General features: G+C 37.3%; 1 long non-coding RNA gene across 1 annotated transcript in view; it reads left to right on the top strand.

Annotated features, from left to right (window-relative positions):
- Positions 1-3,109: 3,109 nt before the first annotated feature.
- Positions 3,110-23,373, top strand: part of LOC122793701 — a 33,870-nt gene continuing 13,606 nt past the window's right edge. The window contains exons 1-2 of the long non-coding RNA XR_006363508.1: positions 3,110-3,193; positions 4,215-4,284. This is a non-coding gene — a long non-coding RNA (uncharacterized LOC122793701). The remainder of the gene's footprint in view (positions 3,194-4,214; positions 4,285-23,373) is intronic.

The following is a 23,373-nucleotide window of genomic DNA, read 5'->3' as shown; positions in this document are numbered from 1 at the left end:
TATATATATATATATATATAGGGACAAAATAACATTTCAAAATTATTAGAATTTTTTGTACGTATCAATGGTGTGGATATAAGTGTGACATCACTTCCTTTCAGACCCCCCCCCCCCGTGCATACCCACGCTAGCCTATTACCTGACAGAGAGGTAAAAGGAATATTAACAACTATAATACAAAAGGTTTCTGTCATTCTAAGTCCCAGCAATAAAACATCACCCATAACAGCATGCCCACACAAATCATGTATAAAAGATATGCATTCTAACCTTTTGTTCATTTGAAAATAATTAAGCTGAGAATATTTTAACTGAAATTTATATTATTTATTATTTATTTATTTACATTTGTTGACCGGGAGTGTCCGACTGGACGTAGGTCCATTTTCAGTGGAGGCCCGGGGAGAAAAGCTCCACAATTAAAATAGACAGTAGTTACATTGGATTACATAGCGATTAACAATTTAACATAGCAATTACCTACAACATATTTACAGATGAAGAACTTAGTACATCAGTAGACAACTAGAATATTTATCTGTGAAGTACATAACAGACATTAACAAATGTTACAATGAGAAGTTCCTGCTGTATAATAAGTACTAGGCGTATGAGCATCTGAGCTTGCTATAATCAAGGTAGTTAGTGGAGTGGAAATAAAGGTAGTGGTTGGATGGAGTGGGTGATATTAGAGTGGGAGTTGCAAGGACATAGCCAGCATGTTTTTAGGTGCGCTTTTAGTAAAGTTTTGAAGTGGGTGCATGATGGTACGGAGGTAATTGTGGGTGGAAGGGAGTGCCATAATTTGGCTATGGTGCAAGAGAATAGTGCTTCACCATCAGAGTTATTGGCTTTAGTGATCTGCAAGTGATTTTTGTTGCTGGGTCTTAGTGGTCTGGTGGTGCGATAGGGTTGGAGTAGATTCTGGAGGGATGGGACATTTAGTGGATGGTTTACTAGTTTGTGGGCAAGTGAGAGTTGATACCACTGAAGGAGGTGAGGGAGTTCAAGCCAGCCCAGTTCAGCAAGTGAGAGACAGTGGTGACTACGGTAGGATGCCCCTGTGGCAAATTTGGCGATTTTGTTGTAGCAGGTCTCTAGCTTGTTTAGATTGCATTGCCTTAGGTTGGTATATACTGGAGAGGCATAAAGTAGGGTGGAGATAAGGTGGGAATTTGCTATTGAAATCTTTGCTGCTTTGGTAAGAAATTGCTTATTTCTGTATAACGCTCCTAGTTTTTTGTGGACTTTTTTATGGTCATGGATATGTGAATGTCAAATTTTAGTTTATTGTCTATTTCCACTCCTAGCAATTTGGTGTGTTCAGTTGGGTATATAGTGGTGTTGTCTTTGCTGTGATGTTAAAGTGAGAGTTGTTTTGAGTATGTTTGGTGGGTTGGAAGATGAGTAGTTTAGTTTTGTTTGGGTTGAGTATTAATTGGGCATCGGATAACCAAGTTTCAACAGAGGAAAAGGCTTCCTGTGTGACTTTTTGCAGTTTGGGTAGGGACTGGGCTGAGCAGATGATGGTTCAGTCATCTGCATATTGTATGAGTGTGCCATGTTTGGTGGCAGAGGCTAGATTATTGGTGTAAACAGAGAAGAGTAGGGGTCCAAGGATGGATCCTTGGGGAACCCCTATGGAGACAGGTAGTTGGGGAGATATGTCATTCTGCCATACAACGGATTGTTGGCGGTCAGACAAGTAACTTTGAAACCAGTTAGTGACTGATTGAGAGAAGGATAGGTTATTGAGGACAGAGATAAGTTGTTTGTGTGGGACCATGTCAAATGCTTTAGATAGGTCTAGGAAAGTAGCAGAGGAGAGATAGCCATTGTTTTTATGCTGAAGGATAGTGTTAGTAAAGGAGAGTAAGGCAGTGGTGGTGCTATGGTTTGGTCGGAAACCATGCTGAGTACTGGAAAGGAGGTTGTTAGTAAGGAGGTAGTCTGAGACCTGAGAGTGTATGCATCTCTCTAGTATTTTGCAGAGTGGAGAGAGAATAGCTATGGGGCAGTAACTGGTTAGTTCTGTGGAGGGTCCGCCTTTGTGGAGGGGAATTATATGTGATACTTTCCACAGTGTGGGAACATAACTTTCTGACAGAGATCGGTTAATCAAGATGGATACTGATATATATCTATATATGAATGTATATATATATATATATATATATATCTATATATATATATATATATATATATGATATATATCTAGCTTAATAGGCAAATAGCAATCTAATCAAAATATAGTACAAAGCAAACTATTGCGTTTTAATTGTGATCATACATAGAAGAGTAACAACATACACAACTGATTTTACCTTAATATAGTTTTGTCAAACAGTGTTTGCATGTTCCTTGTTATGCTGGCCATATGTACATTCCTTTTAAATATATATATATATATATATATATATATATATATATATACCAGTTCTTTTACTTTTTGGGTCTGTGTTTACTGCTACAGCTATATCCCTGGGTGTCCATTTATCATGTAAGAATCGAGCATATATACAAAAAAAAAACAGCATTGTGATGATAAAAAGAAAGAAAATATGAGACAGAAAAACAAAGAATCCCTATATATTCTCTGCTGTACAAGATTGGTATGCTTACACTTGATGCATACTTATTTTAAAGCTTAAGAAAGCATATTTTAAAACTATGTAAAACAACACAAACCTAACTACAATGGTTTGCTTTTCCTAGTATGGGCTGAGTATTTATTGCAGCTGCAACAGCTGCTACAGTTTCTAACCCAGAAGATTTTATTAGTCCAGTTTGTATATATTCAGGAAGGAACAAGAAAAAAAAGCAGCACCTATTTATTACCATTTGTATATAATCAATTAACCTGTGGTACTATTTCTAGGCTAGATTTACCTTCCATACACCATATACACCAGAATCTTCACTTTTTGAGTCGGGAAAAAATAAATCCACAGGTATTCTGTTATGTGAGAGCCTTACTTTCGTTTTAATTTGCAAACACTGGTTTTCTAAAAAGTTTTGGAGTTGAATGGATACCGTAGTTTTTCCTTTGACCTCAGCTGTGCTTAATTTTCCTGATTCATTGTTGCAAAGGATTCTGGGTAATGTAGTTCATTAGCGACAGTGTGGAGATGCTCCTTAAGCTGTAGTTGGAGTGCCCAAATGAAAAACAATGAATCCAAGCAGAAAACAGGTAGTTTAGGTATTTTACCTTGTTGTTGAGAGAATCAGTGTGCCAAAAATATACAGAAGCATATAGTCTTTGTATTAGGAGCCTGTTTGTGTAAAAAAAAAAAATTACTTCATGGCAGGTCTTTAAAGGCTTTGAAAGAAGCTGTTTTTGCTTCTTCTTTATTTTTAACTCCATAATTTAAGCCATTGTATTGAAATTGCAGAGTTGCTAGGTATTTCATTTGGAATCTAAAGTTTTTGCTTACTAAGTAAGTGCAGTATGGTGAAAGAACGTGTCTTAACTGTTTTATCTGTAGAGGCAGATCCTGAGCAAAGGTTATCTTGTAGCCATTCCATAGAATATGTTTCCTTTTTTTTTTTTTGCAGCTTGAATTATTTCTTGAATATGTGCAGCATTTAGAATTCTTACATATATTTGCCTGGGGGCATCCAGAGTCTGAGATTTTCTCAGAGCACAGTGTATTCTTTCAATAACAATTTTTTGGGATAGTTCTTTGTTTTCAAGAATAAGACTGAAGATTTCTTTTGCTACATTAGCTAGCTGTGACTGTTCATATTTTTCTGGGATGCCTCTGATCAATACATTATTTCTCCTTGCTCTAGCTTCCAGATCAATCAGTTTTTGTTGTATTTCTTTGACTGAATTTTCAGTGATGGAAGAAGCTTTTTGTATTTCTTCTATCTTTGTCTCATTACTCAGTATTCTAGCCTCATTTTTGTCCAGTCTAGTTGTTATTTGATCCAAGTTATTGCCAAACGCTGTAAGTTTTGAAGAGAAAGATTTTATTTCTGTTTGCAGAGGCATTAAAGCTGCTTTTAGTTCCTCAAAAGCTTGATCAGTTTTTGGTTTCATTTGGTTCTTTGACACTTCGGCTTGAGATTTGATAGTTTTCTACCTCTTAGTAATAACTTCCTTGTCTGGAGAAGCAATTTGAGATAGTCTTGTTTTAGATGTGTGTGTTTCCATTTGGTCCAATTTTCTATGTTGTGTGAAAGCTTGCTTTTTTTCTTATTTTTTGTAGCTGCTACTTACTGCTTGCAGGCCCAGGCACATGTGCAGGAGTCACTGCTTAGTCATCACCCAAATCCAAGGTATGCATTTCTTATTTTTACACTCAGAAGATAAAAATAAGCTTCACTCAGGTAGCGACTTAGGTTTAATTATGCAGCAGTTGCTTTTTTGTAGATTTACACTGTAGCAGTAGCCTTAGATGAGGTTAGATTTGAATTTAGTAGTTGGAGCAAGCTGAAGTGTGTGCAGTCTAGCTGGCGGCCATCTTAGAATCTCAGGATAACTAGTTGTGATGGTATTTATGACTAACTTGTTGAGGCTCAGCTAATTCCATAGCTGTTTAAAGTTATTCTGTAATGTTTTTGATACAGTATGTACAGGGTGTTCACCAAATGCATGGCAGTGGTAGCAGCTCACCTGAGACTGCTTGGATTCGGAGCATTTCCCTGTTTAAATTACTGGCTCCTTACCACACCAATCAGGCATCTGCTAATAAAAGCCAGAGATTACTTGTTTCACCTGGCACTATCACTGGGGATCACCATCAACATGCACAAATCTCATCTTCATCCAGTTCAAGTGATAGACTTCATACGGGCTCGCCTAGATACAGTCAATTGTATGACCTCTCTACCTCAGAATGGATTTCTTACATTGAGGATACATGTCAAGCAAGCTCTTTCCATTCCCATGCCCCCAGCAAGATTGGCTCTCAAGACATTAGGATTGATGGCTGCTGCTATAACTTTGATTCTCATTTCCCACCTACACATAAGAATTCTCCAATGGACTGTAGTGGTTCAGTGGCCGCTTCATTGGTATTCATTGAGGTGGCCTAATGGTTAAGGTGTTTGCTTTACAAACACAAGGTGCAGGGTTTGAGTCTCACAAGGGATAATTGGCTAGGCTTACAATGGCTCGTAAGGGCACTTAGCCTAGTACTAATCTATGAATCCTGTAAAACTGTCTCAAATGTGCAAAGATTCCCTTTTTTGATGGGCCCACTCCCAGGAGTTAAATCTAGTATGTCCATTTATCCTTCCTCCTCCCAGCACCACAATGACCACAAAATCTACCCAGTTGGGGTGGAGGACATTATTTGGAACAGACTGTTCAAGGCATGTGGTCAATACTAGAGACCAATCTGCATACCAGTGTCCTAGAGATGAGAGCGGTGCTTCTAGTGTTGCAAGTATTTCAGAGCTTTCTACATCTTGGGGCTACTGCAATACAAACGGGCAACATGTGAGTAGTCTGGTACATCAGCAAACAGGGGGAACCAGATCCCACCCCCTTTGTCGAGAGGCAGTGAGGGTTTGGCAATGGGAGATCTCTTTCAGCTGCTTTTTAGTAGCAATGCATATACCAGACAATTCCAACATTCTAGTGGAGAGATTCAGCAAGACTGTCCTCATGCCTCACAAGTGGTCTCTCAAACAGTCAGTGGTAAACGTGATCTTCCACAAGTGAGATCAATCTTGCTGCGACATATTTGCATCTTTCTTCAACAACAAATGCAGGAGGTCCGTTGCCCTTATCCCTCCTCAGGGACAGTCCCTGAGTGATACTCTAGTCGATGTTTGGCCCTCCAGGCTCCTTTACCCTTTCCCTCCCCTGCCTCTCATCCTCAAATTTCTTCAGAAAGCACTTCAGTTGAAGAGCAGAGTGATCCTCATTGCCCCCTTTCTGGCCTCAACAGGTATGGTTTCCCTTCCTTTGGTCTTACTTGATACATCCTCCTTGGATGCCGGATCCCAGTTCCATCTCACCCATCAGGACAGATTCACCCAGCTATTGCAGGCCTCAAGTTGACCGCATGGTTTTTCAAATTCTGATGATGGCTAGGCATTCCAGGCTTTCCTCCATAGTTCTAAAAATCTTAGTCTCTTTCCATAAAGCTTCTACAAGGAAAGTTTACAAAAGCAAATGGAAGAGATTTGCTATTTGGGCTCATTAGAAACAATTACATGCCTTCACTGCTCCACTTGAAGGATTTCTAGACTTCCTTGCTTCAATTTTCCAAGACAGAGCAAGTTTTTCCACTATTAAAGTTGAACTGGCACCCATCTTGAACTATCATATAGGGGATAAGCCTTCTTTAGCATCATCTAAATTGTGTAAAGCATTCCTTAGGGATAACTTTCTACTTAGACCTCCACTCTACCTTGGGATCTCGACATGGTTTTACAAGCTTTGTTACACTCCCCCTTTGAACCATCAACTAAGGTGGATCTCAAGTATCTTTCTTGGAAGACAATATTTTTGGTAGGTATAACTCCCAGAAAATGGGTATCAGAACTTCAAGCTCTGTCTTCCAAACCATCATATTTGATTTTTACAAAGACAGGGTTAAGTTACACATAAATCCTTCTTTCTTACCAAAGACTGAAAACAATATCAATCAAGTCATCAATTTGCCAGTTTTCTTTCCTAAATTTGTGAATAAAGAAGAATACACCCTTCATTTTCTTAATGTATATAGACAATTGCATTTCAACTTGGACAGAACTAAAGCATTCATAAAATCTGAACAACTATTTGTTTCCTTTTCTAGTATAAGAATGGGGAGACCAGTTTCTAAAACTACACTGGCTAAATGGATAACAGATTGTATTTCCTATATTTATTCCTTGAAAGGTATTGTCTTACCTAGATGACTGAAGGCACATTCAACTAGGTCAATGCCTACTTCGGCAGCCTTTTGGACAAGAGCCTCTTGATGATATTTGTGCATCTGCCACTTGGTCTAATACTCATACCTTTATTGTGCATTACAAAATGGATATTATTTCCAGAAATAGAGCTGCCTTTGGTTCCGCTGTGTGCTGGAACATCCTTCCATGAGGGCTACTCAAGGTTACTTTAGCTGGTGACTTGTCCCATTCATTGAGGAACAAATGAAAATGACATCAGTTAAAGAAGTTATGCACTCACCATAATGTTACATCTGTGTTGCCCATTTTCATTCTTCCTCAACTTCCCTCCCACCTTCTCCCTGTCCTTTACCCTGGGAGAGACCTAATAGAAGAGTGGGTAGAAACTATGGTTCCTGTTTTAGCTCCTGATCTTTCATCTGTCACTTTCCTGTCATGGTATCATTATATATTGGTGCAATGTATGTAATAGCAGCAAACGTGATCTGAGATACTATGAGGGCTAGGGGTCTTACAGGTAAGGAAGGGGCTCAAGATTCAGATCATAGAAGGTATAAAAAAGTCTGAGTTGAACCTATTCATTGAGAAAGAATGAAAATAGACAACAAAGATGTGAGTTGGATGAAGTTGTGGTGAGGAATGCAGAAGGTCAGATGATTGTGGATTTTATGAAAAGGATGGACATGGCTGTGGTGAATATGTATTTTAGATGCTCACAAGTTGATTATATACTATGTAGGAGGGCCAGTCTTAAGGAGATTGGAGACTGTGATCAAGAAGAGGAGGAGGAATGTATGGGTAACTACAGCAGAACTAGTTGTGACATCTGGACAGAGGAAGGAGGACAAGGAGACCTGGTGGTGGAATGAGGGAAAGTAGACATGAGTATAAGGAGATGAGAAACAGATTAAGCATGGAGGTGCTTAGGAGAAATGGCAGTGGAATTTCTAACTAGATTGTTTAATGAAATTTTTGGAAAGTCGTAACTACAGAGGATAAAACTGATTAGTCACAGCTTGAAGTTATGGGAAAGTAAGAAGGGAGGTGATGATTAGTGATCAGCAGTATGGTTTCATGCCAGGAAAGAGCACTACAGATGCAATGTTTGCTCTGAGAGTGTTGATGGAGAAATACGGTCAGAAGGAGTTGCATTGCGTCTTTGTAGACTTGGAGAAAGCATATGACAGGGTGCCTAGAGAAGAGTTGTGGTATTGTAAGAGTGGTACAGGATATGGTAGTGTGACAGTGGTGAGGACTGCAGTGGGAGTGACAGATCCGTTTAAGGTGGAGGTGGGATTACATCAAGGATCAGCTCTGAGTCCTTTCTTATTTGCAGTGGTGATGGACAGGTTGACAGATGAGATCAGACAGGAGGCCCGTGGACTATGATGTTTGCAGATGACATTGTGATCTGTAGTGAGAGTAGGAATCAGGTTGAGGAGACTCTGGAGCAGAGGAATGAGGTCAGCAGGGCTAAGACAGAATATATGTGTGTAAATGAGAGGGAGGGTAGAGGAATGGTGAGGATGCAGGGAGTAGAGTTGTACTTGGGATCAACAGTTCAGAGTAATGGTGAATGTGGAAGAGAGGTGAAGAAGAGAGTACAGGCAGGGTGGAATGGGTGAGTGATTTGTGACAGGGAAGGTCTACAAGAGTGTAGTGAGACCAGCTATGTTATATGGGTTGGAGACAGTGGCATTGACAGTCAGAGCTGGATGTGGCAGAGTTAAACATGTTAAGATTTGCAATCGGTGTGACTAGGATGGATAGGATTAGGAATCGGTATATTAGAGGGTCAGCTCATGTTGGACAGTTTGGAGACAAAGCAAGACATGTGCTGAGGAGGGATGATGGGTATATTGGGAAAAAGATGCTAAGGATGGAGCTGCCAGGTAAGAGGAATAGAGGAAGGCCTAAGATAAGGTTTATGGACGAGAGGACATGCAGGCGGTTGGTGTGACAGAGCAAGATGCAGAGGATAGGAAGAAATGGAAAGAGATGATCCCATCATCTAAATTGTGTAAAGTATTCCTTAGGGATAAATACTTAAAACTCCAGTAAAGGACCCCACTCCACCTTGGGATCTCGACTTGGTTTTACAAGCCTTGTTACACTCCCCCTTTGAACCATTAGCTAAGGTGGATCTCAAGTATCTTTCTTGGAAAACAATGCTTTTGGCAGCTATAATTTCCACAAAATGGGTATCAGAATTATAAGCTCTGTCCTCCAAACCATCATATTTGATTTTCACAAAGACAGGGTTAAGTTATGTATAAATCCTTCTTTCTTACCAAAGACTGAAAACAATATCAATAAAGTCATCAATTTGCCAGTTTTCTTTCCTAAATTTGTGAATAAAGAGGAATACACCCTTCATCTTCTTGATGTATATAGACAATTGCATTTCTTGGACAGAACTAAAGCATTCAAAAAATCTGAACAACTATTTGTTTCCTTTTCTAGTATAAGAATGGGGAGACCAGTTTTTAAAACTACACTGGCTAAATGGATAACAGATTGTATTTCCTATATTTATTCCTTAAAAGGTATTGCTTACCTAAACAACTGAAGGCACATTCAACCAGGTCAATGTCTACTTCGGCAGTCTTTTGGACAAGAGCCTCTATTGATGATATTTGCGTATCTGCCACTTGGTCTAATACTCATACCTTTATTATGCATCACAAAATGGATATTATTTCCAGAAATAAAGCTGCCTTTGGTTCCACTGTGTGCTGGAACATCTTTCCATGAGAGCTACTCAAGGTTATTTTAGCTAGTGACTTGTCCCATTCATTGAGGGCCACATGAAAATGACAACATCAGCTAAAGAAGTTATGCACTCACCATAATGTTACATCTGTGTTGCCCATTTTCATTCTTCCTCAACTTCCCTCCCACCTTCTTCCTGTCCTTTACCCTGGGAGAGACCTAACAGAAGAGTGGGTAGGAACTATGGTTCCTGTTTGAACTCCTGATCTTTCATCTGTCACTTTCCTGCCATGGTATCATTATCTTAATATATTTGTGTAATGTATGTTATAGCAGCAAACTTGATCTGAGATACTGTGAGGGCTAGGGGTCTTACAGGTAAGGAAGGAGCTCGAGATTCAGATCATAGAAGCTATAAAAGAGTCAGAGTTGAACCCATTCATTGAGGAATAATGAAAATGGACAACAAAGATGGAAATAAATAGAACATGCTAGAGGGATAGATTCCTGTCACAGAGACCCATGCTTTGGAACAAAATTCCTAACTCTCACTAACACTCTTCAAGAGAAAGTGGATGGGTAACAGAAAATACACCCCTGGGATCACTTCATTGTCTCTTCTTGACAGAGGCTCAGTTAATTAATCAATGGGGCGGCGAAAGCTGACACACTCTGGCTAGGCTAATAAATGCACTCGGGCAGATAGCCTAGTACCTACCTATGAACCTATGAACATTATGGTGAATACATAATTTCTTTTTTTCTATAAACTGGCTAAACTTTTTCTATTAAATCATTGTCATATGTTATATCTATTCATAATCAATATTTTCATATTGTCTAATTTGGTATAATTATTTAAACTGTAGTTGTTTTTTTAGGGTTCAGATTACATTATCGAAATTCCAGAACGTTGAACACCAGATGTTCGAACTTGGAAGATCAAAATGTAATAACATCGAAACATCAGAACAGCGAAATTTTTCCCCAGGGAAAAATTGCTGTTCCGAAAAACACACACACAAGCACACCAAAAACCTTATAAACCTACACTAAACCTTACATACATAACTACCTATGCACAAACCTTAACCCAAACCTTAACCTAAGGTCTGTCACTATCACACACTTACCTTACCTGCACTCTAACCCTAAAGTTTGTCACTATCGCACACTTACCTTACCCGCACCCTAACCCTAAAGTCATTCACTATCGCACACTTGCCCACACCCTAACCCCAACGTCTGTCGCAATCACACGCTTACCTTAACCTGTTCGTGTGGAGAAAATGTCATTCGAACTTCTTGTGTTCGACCTTCTGGAAGTTCAATTAGGTAGTAGGAACCCATTTTTGTATTATTTTTAAAAACTTTAAAATTATTGTTCTTAAAATGTTTTGAGATACTTTACAGATTTTCTCCCCGGACTTCCACTGAAAATGGGCTCCTACCCAGTCAGACTTTCCCTGTAATCAAATGTCAATAAATAAAATAAATAATAAATGCATCATGTTGGTTATTTATTTCAGCCTCCACATTACAAACATCAATATATTTTGTTAACCAAAATTTTGAACAAGTTGGTATTTTGGAGAAATGTTTGTTGAATGATAAAGTTCCTAACACAGATCCTTGTGGAGTCACACTGGACAGATATTCCAAGTTGATTAACTACCTTGAAGGAGTACACACTGTTCTAATTCGAATAGCCACTTAATTATCCATCTTATTAAGTAAAAATTCACTTCTAATCCTTTTAAAAATCTATTAGGTAATCATGTCTTAAAATATCAAATACTTTGGATACATCAAAATAAATTACAACATTTTACTTGGGTCTACATTATAATCTCAAAGTCTGACATTATCAAATACGATATTGTCGACATGAGAATAGCGAAAGTGCACTACATCGAACGTTGAAATAGAAAATCTCCAAAGGGGGAGATTTCCATTTACTTCAATGTAATGCGTTCTCGGAGTTGGTATATTTAAGTAGGGGGGGGTGTGAGGGGAAGTTCGATCTTTCGTGATTCGAAGTTTTAAACCTTTGAGATTATAATATAGACCCATTTTACCCATATCCTCTACATTTGTTATGTTATCATAATCTTTTATTTGTCCAGTGATGGCAGATTTTCCACTAATGAAACCATACTGAGTTATTTCCCAATATTCCCTCATTTAAGACTTTCTTTCTCATACTTCTCTCAAAACATTTACCTAAAGAAGATGTAAAACTTATCAGAAGATAACTGATCTTATCCAGTTTATTACTTCCTGTCACTGCAGGGACCACATAAGATATTATCCAGTGTCTTGGTAGTGTACCATTCTGCAAAATACAAGTGTATATCCCTGCTAATGGGGAGAGGTATAATGTTGGAACTTAAATAAATAAGCTAACCTGATATAGTAACATGTCAGATTGATCTGTTTGCTTTTACTTTGCTTAAGGATATAAAAACTTCATCTTCCAGTATAACTGGATGATTATTATTCTCACAAATATCATTCATTGATATGTCATTAGGTTTATCTAGTGTACTTTATCCTACAAGATAATCATTGAAAATGTCTTACATTTCCTTTCTTTCCCAAATTTCCTAATCTCCCTGTCATATAGTGCCCATAATTTCTTTATAATTTCTCTCTGGCTTAACATACTTGAAGAAAAGCTTCTTATTATCACAATTTTAATAAAATAACTTTCATTTGTCAGCTTCCAATATAGCTCCTTGGTGATCACAAGTGCTTTCCCTCCAAATTATTTTATTCACAAAAAAGGATAAATATATACACAGATTATCCCATTGGAAAGCATTTTAAAGATGTGTAGTGGATGCCTGAATGCCACCAAAAGCAGTAAAAAAGATTTTAGTAGGAAAGAGAAAACTGAAGCAACAGAAAAAAACTATCCATAAAACTTGAAATAGTGAGCTGACAGGCCACCCACATGGGAGAGATGGATGCTGCCAATCAAGTTACCATGGGAGACGTGCTGAAAGAAATTAAGAAAATGAACTTCACATTAGAAAAATTAATTGCCAAAACTCAAACAAGGGCAATAGAGGTTGAAAATGAGCACAGTAATCATGTTGATGCAATTCAGGACACTTTGAAGGAAATGAAGCAGCTCCGGTTGAGAGAATAATCAGCAGAAACCCTGCTTGATCTGCTAGAATAGATGCTTCATGATCAATAGGACAAGTTACTTATAAAAAATATTAGATTTATTGGTATAAGTGAGGGGAAAGCAGAGAAGGACGGTCATCAGTTTGTAACATCTCCTTTGGTGGAAAGGACTTAAATCTTAGGAGTGGATGTGCATATTGAGAGATAGCACAGAACAACATGGAACCCTGGAAATTGTTAGTATCCAAGATAAATCATAGTAAAGTTTGAGAGTTATAAAAATGAAGGAAAATACTTTCTTTAATTTGGAAACCAAGAGTCAAATAGATGTATGGTGCAGATCAAGGTTTTATTGATCAAGACTTCTCACTAGAGCCGTGCAGAAATAAAGCAACATTTCTTCTTGCCCTTAACATGGCAAAGTACAAAAGAATTCGAATTAAGCTGCAGTAATTGGCAACATGTAAATTGTGTTTCCCAGTGGAGTGAGATCAACAATTGATCCAAAGTAAGTGTTGCAGTGACAAGAAGGAAAAGCAAAAACACATAGGCTGCAGAGGATGAAGATAGCCAGGTGCACACCGGTGAAGATTATAACAGGGCAGAATATACACTTCAGCAAGAAAGAGGAGATAGATCAAATGGCAGACTTTTCCCCTTATTTGAAAGATGACAGATGCTTAAGGAATGGTCAGAAATAGCCTGGCAGTGAGCACAAATCTGTTCTACTATTGTAGTCCACAGCTAAAAAGTAGTGTTTAGTGCCATATGTCACTTACTTTAAACACTTAAAACTCAGAAGACAATAATGCAAAGAAGTGTATAATCTGTACTTAAAAGACATGATATATCATGATTTATTGTAGCAGTGTGCTAGTAAAGTGCCTGAGCAGGACAAACTTCAAGTCTTACCATAATTTGTTATATAATTTGCATGTTAAGCATGGCAGCTTGTAAAGATTAAGAAATAATGGAAGTCCTAATACAAGATTTTCATATGTCATTTTCCTAGGCATTATAACATATATAACTTTTTTTATAGCATTTAAGCATCTTTTGTTATATTTACTTTCGTTTCTGCTATATATTTTATAACACTGACTTTTCTTTCTCAATAATTTTTGAAGTGTTACTTTTGTAATCACTCTTCTTTTTTCTGATTTTTATTTTCTCTAAATATTTATTACAGATGTTCATAAAATGTAGCCAACCATAATGCATTTTTATTTCCCTGCCTTTTTTCTATATCTCTTTGTAATACATTCAGAATTAACTAATTTCAGTCATACCTTTGCACATGCTCATGCTGTTCTCTAATTAGCTTATAAATGTCAAATATAATACTTTCAAGACCAGAAGTACTAAGAGGTTGAAATGTATTCAAGTTATTTATTAACCCACTCTGTTTTCCAATATCAAGTCCAGTAAATTTGATCCCCTAGTTGGCAACTCAACTTTTTGTTTAAAAATGAATTCACTTAAAATGTCCAGAAAATAAGATTCCATTGAAACATTCATCTTCTAGTCAATACCTGGGTAATTAAAATCATTCAAGATTACTGTTGGTAAATAATTGAACTGGCTTTCTAGTGTATTCAAAAAAGATTGATGTTCAGAAATATTCATATTAGGTCTATGCTATGCAACTATCACTCCTATACTATTACTAACTATTACTATTCACAGAATTATAAATCAGCACCAGCAGGCCCCCTCCTTTATCTCAGTTGTTTCTAAACTGTGTTTAACAAGTCTTGGTATTAACATGGTATCTGTTTCCCAATACTCAGTTATAACAATAATTTCAAGCTTGCCTTGACTGTATAATAAGATCTAGTTTTTCCTTCTACCTTTTTATACTTTGGGCATTTGCATATAGGCATCCTTTACTTCTATTAAATTGGATACCTTAAACAATTTTACCTAACTTTGAATGTCGGCAAAAAAAATCAGGCTTTTCTTTATCAATATTTTAATTATTGACTTAATTTGTTACTGAAATGCAAAAAAGCCATTTGTAAACATATCATAGGACTTAATTTCAAAAGGCTTGTTCTTCGAGTAAATGACTTACACTGGGGAAATACCTTGCATTGAGAGCAGGTGTTTTAGAATCCAGTCCCTCACTGTAAGCATGTTTATAGGTAGGTCTTACACTGAAGTAAGTTACTTACACTGACAGCAAGTCTTTCAGAACCAGCAGACTTACACCAGAGTAAATCGCTTATACTGAGAGCAACTGTTTTGGAATCTGGCCCATAGTCTGCTATAATTGTGAGAACCTTAAACCCCTTTAAATAATCTTGCCAATGTAACCAGATTCATTAAAACATAATCTGAAAAAAGGTTACAAGTTGGGCTCTCACAAAAAATCAAAATTGCCTTGCTTTGTAAACTTTCTGTAAGAATTCTTATAATTGACTTTTTCATGCATTCTAAAAAATCATTGTATAAATAATTTGTGCCAGCCATTATTAAAATTTCTCCAGACTCATATCTTTCACACAAAAACCTGATACACATACTTGGTATTGCCAGCAGCTTTACTCTTTTTAAACATGCTGTTGTTGTTATATGCTCTTTATCCAAAAACTACATGGATTTTATTTGCTATTGTAAATGAGGCTCACCCAACAAGAAGCCTTCATTCCTTACCCTAAAATACATAGTCATTCTTAGGTGATACATTTCTATTAACTATGTTAACTAACACTTCATCTATTTATACTATCAGTTCCCTCAATGAAAGCCTTCCTTTTCTTATTCAGTTTTCTGTTTCCTCACTAAGCTTTGTTTTTACTGTTTCTCTTACTTTTTATCATCTTTACAACCTGATTTATCAGTCAGATTAGTGTCTGTGTTATCCATGTCAGCAATATTTGCTGTATTTATATTATCCTTCAAGTTAATAGTTACAGTAACCTTGACTGGAGGTGACGTTTCATCTTCTTTGGCATTATTTGTACATTTAACCCCCACCATTTACTGTCACAAATGGTAATACTGCTTTCTTTTTTGCAATAGATTTAGACATGTTTACCTTCTTCATTTTATTCTATTCTATTTTCTTTTTGAAACAGTTTCTTCATATTTCCTGTCATAATAGAATCCTTCTTGTTTTACACACTGACTGTAGAGAAGTTCCTAAATTTAACTAGATTTTTTTAACTTTAGCTTCTTATTTCTTCATAAATATCCATTATTTACTTACTCTGCTATAATTGAGTATTTTGTTAATTTCCCCCCTTTCAGATCCATTGTTATCTCTTTAAGGGCAATGAGAATCTTCTTTCCCAGCCACATTAATTAAGTCATTAACTGATTCTATAATTGGCTTCTCATTCTACTTATTAATACATTCTCTTATGGTGAATACTGCTCTTTTGTACTGGCAGTTACAAATGCTATAGCTCCTATGTAATTTAACCCTAACAATGCTCCAAAGACTAAGAACTATATCACATCTGCAGGTCTTTTAAGTATTATTTTCTGTCCTAATTTTTTTTACAAAACTCAAACTTTTGCAAATATCCTATAGATCTTTCAAAATATATAAATTCAAAGATGACATTGTTGGGCCTGTTAACTATATTAAATGTATTTCCATTATCGGTGACAACTTTATTTTGTTTGTAAATAAATTACCTCAAAGTTAAAACTAAATTATCTTATCCTATAAACATCCCATGTTACATGATACTCAGCTCATAAGATGGTCACTTTCACCAATGTTCTTATATAGAGATAAAAAGAAGTGTCTATTTCCTACCTTTCTTATTAGGACTGCCAGTCCAGTACAACCCCCCAAATGTCTAATGCTATAATTGTAGCATAGCACTACACAAATACCTCAGTCCTGAAAGAACTTTCACAATGGGAAGGCAAAATAAAATAGCTATTAAAATGTCACAAATAACATTTAGCAGCTGCAACAGTTTCAAAGAAAGATTTTAAACTAGCTTTTACCAGTGTTCTTATGCAGAGAGAACAGGAAGTGCCTATTCCCTAACTTTCCTATTAGAGCTGCCAGTCTACTACACACACACACACACACACACACACACACACACACACACACACACACAAATACATTGTGCTACAATGGCAACGTAGCTCTACAAAGATACAATTTAATATGTCCAGGTTGAGTTTTTCACCTGTAACCATTTTAGGTAAAACTTGTTCTAGTGGAGATAGTTTTTACTGCTTGTCAGAAACATTTACGCAGATCATGATGTTTTGTTTGAAGTTCCCCTATTTACTGAACTTTTATGGCATTTGTGTACAGTTTTACCTATCTGTTTTAGTCTTTGATATGACCCATGTTTGCTCCCATTATTTGGATCCTCTTTTCAGGCCATCCAAACCTAATGTCTGCTATTTGCTGCTTAAGTTAATCTATTAACCGTGGTGTAGTCCTGTTTTCATTGGGTGCCAGGTTTATGCCTGGCCTAACCCATTTCAAAGCCTCTTTAAAAAATCATCTCAAAATACATGGCTCTGCTCCTGCATAAAGCCTGCCTAATGCTCAGCTCTTCCTCCATATTAGCCTCATCCTCCTCTTCCGTCACATTTCAGTCCTTCACAGTCTGCAAGATCCTAAGGCTCTTCTAACTTCACTGTTTCTATACCATATGCTTAAGCTACTAATCAGACTGTATTGCTTCTATTCTTTTAATTCCCTCACTGTCTTTCTGCATCACTAATTTTCTGACTATTATTTTCCTAACTGAAACTAACATTCTATTTTTCATGTACAATAACAGTCTGTCACACAGTGCACTACCTACGTACTATTTTTGTACACTGTTTACATCATGTATGGTGAGAGTGACTATTATTGTCTATAATCTTTTAACTCTATAGAATTGTCTAAATGTGTAGCAATATATTGCAACATCTTGTAACATAGTTTGTTCTTTCTACTTATTTCTGCGGTAGTGGTGCTGCGGTAGCATTGTCGCCTCACAGCAAGACTTCACATTCGATTCTCAGCTGGAGCGTCTTCTGTGTGGAGGCATGTGTGAATGGGCGTGCCTTCGTTGAAGGTTGTGCGTCAGAGCTGGTAACTCGGCACGTAAAAATCCACTAACAAACATTAGCGGACTGGAGTTCCACTGTGGCGACCCCTAACCGGGATAAGCCGAAAGACACAAGCAAGTATTTCTAATGTCATTTGTATTGGATTGGACTATACTGTACTGTACTGTATGCAAAGCTTTTCTCCCTAGGTCTCTGCTGAAAATAGGTACTGTAGACCCAGTCAGACCACCCAGGTAAACAAATGTCAAATAAATAAATAAATAAATAGATAAACAAATAAATAAATAACACACCCCATAGAGTTGACCCAGTAGTCAGGGACCTAGGGACACACATAGATAGTGATCTAGCCTTTGATCATCACGTGTCTACAGTGTTGAGGAAATCATTCTATGTTGCGCAACGTATAAGCAAAGGTATGGCATCTAAGCCCAAGGAAGTCATTGTTCCACTGTATTCGGCATTCATCAGACCTATCATTGAGTACAATGCATACTTTGGTATGTACCTAACCAGGCATATCCAACAATTTGAACATCCACAGAGGTTCCTCACTAAAAGAATACAGGGCGTAAGTAATGTGTCCTATGCAGACTGTCTCAAGGCCCTATCCCTGTATTCTGTCTCCTACAGGCTATTGAGGAGAGATCTATGCCTGGCAGACAGGGCATTGTCAGACCCCACTCTGATGGACCTCCTGCATATCCACAAAACAAACAGCACCAGAATTACTCGTTCTAAAGACTTAAACTTTGCCTGTGATATAAATAGGACCTGCTGGAGAGATAAGTATGTATCACACAGACTACCCCGTCTATGGAACAGGCTCCCCATCCATGTGAAGCAGAGTTCCTTCCTAACCCAATTCAAGTGCAAGTTGGACAATTGGATGGGAATAGGAAATTCATCCATGGTTTGGCACTTATGTCTCTAATGGGCAGAGGTAACCTGTAAATGGTTCATTTCCCAGGCCCCTGCTTGTAAATGTTCAATATCCCAAGACCCTGATTACACTTATCAAGGGTATCAGAACTTGTCAGGGATTTAGAATGCATAGCTAGGCTTAAAAAGGCCCTTGTGGTCGATAGCCTAGTAAACACCTATGAATCTATAAATAATTTGCCTTGAGTAAGAATTAACAGATTATAGAAGGCTCACAGAATAATTTAATGTGTTTCCAGTATTGTGAAACTAATTTGCATTAATAAAAAATAAAATTCCAATCCACTTCAATTTCAAGTTTTTATCTCCAACAAACAACGCTGGTAAGTTTTTCTTGGTTTACAATCACATGTTCATTCGTCTTTTAGACGAACGAACTATGTGCAAAAACCACTTAGCAGAACTGGTAGGATGATCACCACAATGTCGAAGCTGACAAGAGCGAATGGCCGCTGTTGTCAGCTCCAACATTACGGTGCAGACTGCACTATAGTGGGGATGGGGAAATGTACCCTTACTCTCACTGTAGTGAGATCTTGGAGTTTGTATATATAAGTAGGGGGGTGGGGGAGTGCAGCCCCCCTGCAAAAAATAGTTGTAGTATGTTGAGTAGGTAGGAACATTTCAGTGTAGTCAACATTTTCGAAATTTGACTGCACTGAAATGCGCGGTTCGAATTTACACTGTTCGGTGTACAGATTTGCAAACATTTGGTTCGGACATTGTACATTCGAACAATGTTATGTCGAACATGTGATAGTAAACCGTTTTTCTTGTTTATAATATGCTGTGCATGGATTTCCAAGTATATCTTTCCCAAAGGGGAGAAGATGATGTTTATTATTGAATTTAGAATAATATCCTTATCTGTTTTTCAGAATTTAAACTCCTCATTCTTACATAAATAATTTCAAAATGCATCATGTTTTTTAATATTCAACTAATTGTTGACTATATCAGTATTTTCTGTAAATATACTCTCCAGTTGAAATTCAGAGAAAATTGATGTAAGTTGTAAGAACATGTTTAAAAATCTCAATTTGCTCACTTTACAATAGGAATATTGTAGACTGAAAATTAAAAAAAATAGGTCCATGGAGATCACTACTTTGCCCCAGAAACAAATACAAATGAATTAATGAAGGAATAAATAAATAAACAAATAAATATTAGCATATAGGGCTTTCAAGGAGGAGCAACTGTAGGTATCTGGAGATATATGCAAGTAAATTAACTCACATACATAAAAATGTAACTTTTAAAGCCCAGCTGAATAAAGTTAAAATAAGAAGTTCATACTTGGCAATCTACACAGACAGTGTGGAAGAAACGGTCAGTAAATGTGCATAGATCAAACATATTATGTGAATAAAAAAAATGGACAATTCAGTGGGAGATCTGTTCTAACATCCTGGGACGTTTAATAAAAAGTATGAAACATGAACTCTCTGGTCCACTTGAATCACTTTTCAACTGGAGCCTTCAGTCAGGTTTTGTGTCCAAGGAATGAAAGATAACTACATTCATTCCCCTGTACAAAGGATGTCCAGCCACTGATTTGGGTAACTACAGGCCCATAAGTCTTACCAGCCTCATATGTAAGGCCATGGAAAGAATCATCATGGACACATTAAATAAGGACATAGGTAACCTGCAAACTCTGGCCCCATCACAGTTCAGCTTTGTTAAAGGAAGGTCATGCCGATTAAATCTGGTGGACTTTTTTGAGAGGGTCACCAAAGCATTGGATGAAGGTAAGACTGTGCACACAGCTTACCTCGACCTGGCCAAGGCTTTTGATACAATACCCCAATCAGGCATTATAGTCAAGCTCACTATTTTAGGTATAAACCCTTTTATCACCTGCTGGATAGCCAACTGGCTCACTGACAGGACCCAGGAGGTCAAAATAGGTGAGACCACCTCCACCAAGAGGCCAGTCACTAGCAGAGTCCCCTAGGCCTCAGTACTGGGCCCACTCCTTTTTGGCATCTATTTCTCTGAAATGGAAGCAAATACTGAAGGTTTATTGCTGACTAAGTTTGCAGATGATTGCAGACTGGGAGTTATCATCGATTTCCCTGCAGACACTAACATTCTTCAAGAAGGCCTATCTCTGACTAACAAATGGTGCCAAAGCCATGATTTTAAACTCAATGCTAAGAAATAGATAATTGTACCACTTGGGAAGTCAACAATCCCAGGTAATTACCATGTTGATAATACACCCCTAAGAGTTGACCTAGTGGTCAGGGATCTGTGTACACACGTAGACAGTAGTCTTACCTTTGACCACCATGTGGGCACAGTGGTGAGGAAGTGCTTTTATGTTGTGCAACTTATAAGTAAGGGCATAGCATCTAGGTCCAAAGAGGTCATTATCCCACAGTACTCTGTCATTAGTAGGCTAATCATAGAGTACAGTGCTCCCTTTGATATATACCTGACCAGGCATATGCAGTAGCTGGAGGGACCTCAAGGCATAAAAAAAAATCTACCTTATGCAGAGTGCCTTAAAGCCCTTTCCTTCTGCTCATTCTCCTATAGATTGTTGAGGGGGTGATCTATGCCTAGCTTACAAGGCATCCACAAACCCCTCACTTATGAATCTCCTACATATTCGTAAGTCAAATAGTACCAGAAATACAAGGCCTAGGAACCTGAATTTTGTCTGTGACTTAAACAGAACATGCTGGAGAGACAGATATGTGCCCCAGAGACTGCCCCTCCTAGGGAACAGTCTTCCCATCCATATGAATCTGAGTTTGTCTATTACCCAGTTTAAGTGCAACCAAACCAGTGGATGGGGAAAACAAAATTTACACCAGGCCTGGCACCCATGTCCCTTATGGACAGAGGTAGCTTATCAATGCCTGCCCTCAATGTCTTATTTGGATACAGGACATTGTTATTCTTTTGGGAAAACGTGGGTAAGATTAGAAAGTCCCCCCTGGGTTGTTAGCCTTGTAACAATCTATGAAACTATGAATCTCTCTCATTCTGTTGTGAACTGTAGTTACATCTGAGTAAGTTCTACTGACATGCATAAACTGTGAAACTGGGTAATTTTATTATGTGCTTTGGGTGACATACTGTTGCATTCCTATCTATTGACGTCTGTAGGTATCACAGTATAATATTCCTTCTTTATTCATAGATATAAACATATCTAAGAGTGTGGTAGAACTCTTTGATTTATTCTGCATTCAAAATGTAATTCCTTACATGATTCATTGATATATTATAGGAGCTTGTCCCATGCAGATAGACCATATTTCTGTGTGACTATGTCATTTAGGTAGCAGCACTAATAATCAGATGGAATTCTGGGTGAACAACATCCTGACAGTTTCTAAGGAAACAGCAATTGAAATATCCTTGTTTATCTGATTGCCTGTAAGGAGTTATACTGCAAACAGATGCTCCTGTTTTAAACTAGGAGCCTACCACAAGCAGTGTATCTATTGACTTCATGGTTTAATATTTCCTGGTTTTCTGTTCTATGCCAGCACAATGAATTATGGTATGGCAAAGCACAGAGACTGGGACTTTTTTCTATTGTAGTGCTGTGGGGTGCATATTTATTTATTAAAGAGGTGCTTCTATACTTGAATCATTTCTCTGATAAATAAAGAAAACTTAGCCTGTGCTACACATGTTTAGATGACATTCCTGGTGAATATAAAGATGTGAATACTTGCTGTGGAATTTAATGCTTTAAACAAGAAACATCTTTATTGAATTATCTCTTATGACATAGACAATCATACATTTATATAAATAAAAACTAACCATAATGACATATTTTCAGTTGCAGACATTATGCATTACATATAATCTATACAGTCATTCTAAACCAAACATTACATAGTTTATTCAATTTCTGCTTTCCTTTAAATCTCATTCCTCCTTAAAACATTATCCTGCATGTATTGTTCTTACAACTCCCCTTTTTTCTGCGTAATTTGCTCATATTATTTTCTGAAGATCACACTTCTAGTTCTTTAATCTCTGTTACTAAATGTACTACTTTTAGTACCATTAGTTTAGACTTTGATTTCCATTTTCCAATAATTGCTTTTTGGCAGCCACCAGAATTAAATGCAGCAAGGCCTTACTATGTCGACAATTCTGATTATGTATCACAGCTCAAAAAACATTTCCTTAGTTACACCAATTTGCTCACTCAGTATTTCTGAAAGATAGTCTGCAGGGAATTTTTAAAGGCTGCCAACTCATTACACTCCCAAAAAACATATGTTCCCAATTACCTCTTTCTTCTCTACCACATCTCCAATATTTGCAATCTACCTGAGGAAAAATTATTTGTAGTCTGCTTGGGGTTTAAAAATTCCTATGCAGACACTTCCAAGCAAAGATCCTAAGTCTTCTAGATTTTTTGCATATTAGAAAGCCATACATATAACCTCCAATTGTTTTATTGTGAGTTGTTTGCCTAATCTTTCCTACAAATCCTTTCTAACCTGCGTTGACTGATTAATTATAGTTATCATGTAGTATAAATCTATGTCCTACTAATTATCCCTTTTTTTAGCAGCACCTTCTAAACAATATTCTACTAAATGCTCCACCAGTGCTGGTCTTTCACTTAGGATCCCCCTATTCCTTGCCTATATTCTGATGTCAATCCTTGATAGGGAAGGCAATCTCTAGCATGCAGTC

This window comes from Protopterus annectens, chromosome 2.part0 (assembly GCF_019279795.1).
Source record: "Protopterus annectens isolate FY-2018-M chromosome 2.part0, PAN1.0, whole genome shotgun sequence".
Taxonomy (NCBI): Eukaryota; Metazoa; Chordata; order Ceratodontiformes; family Protopteridae; genus Protopterus; species Protopterus annectens.
This window is presented reverse-complemented; position numbering and strand designations above follow the sequence as displayed.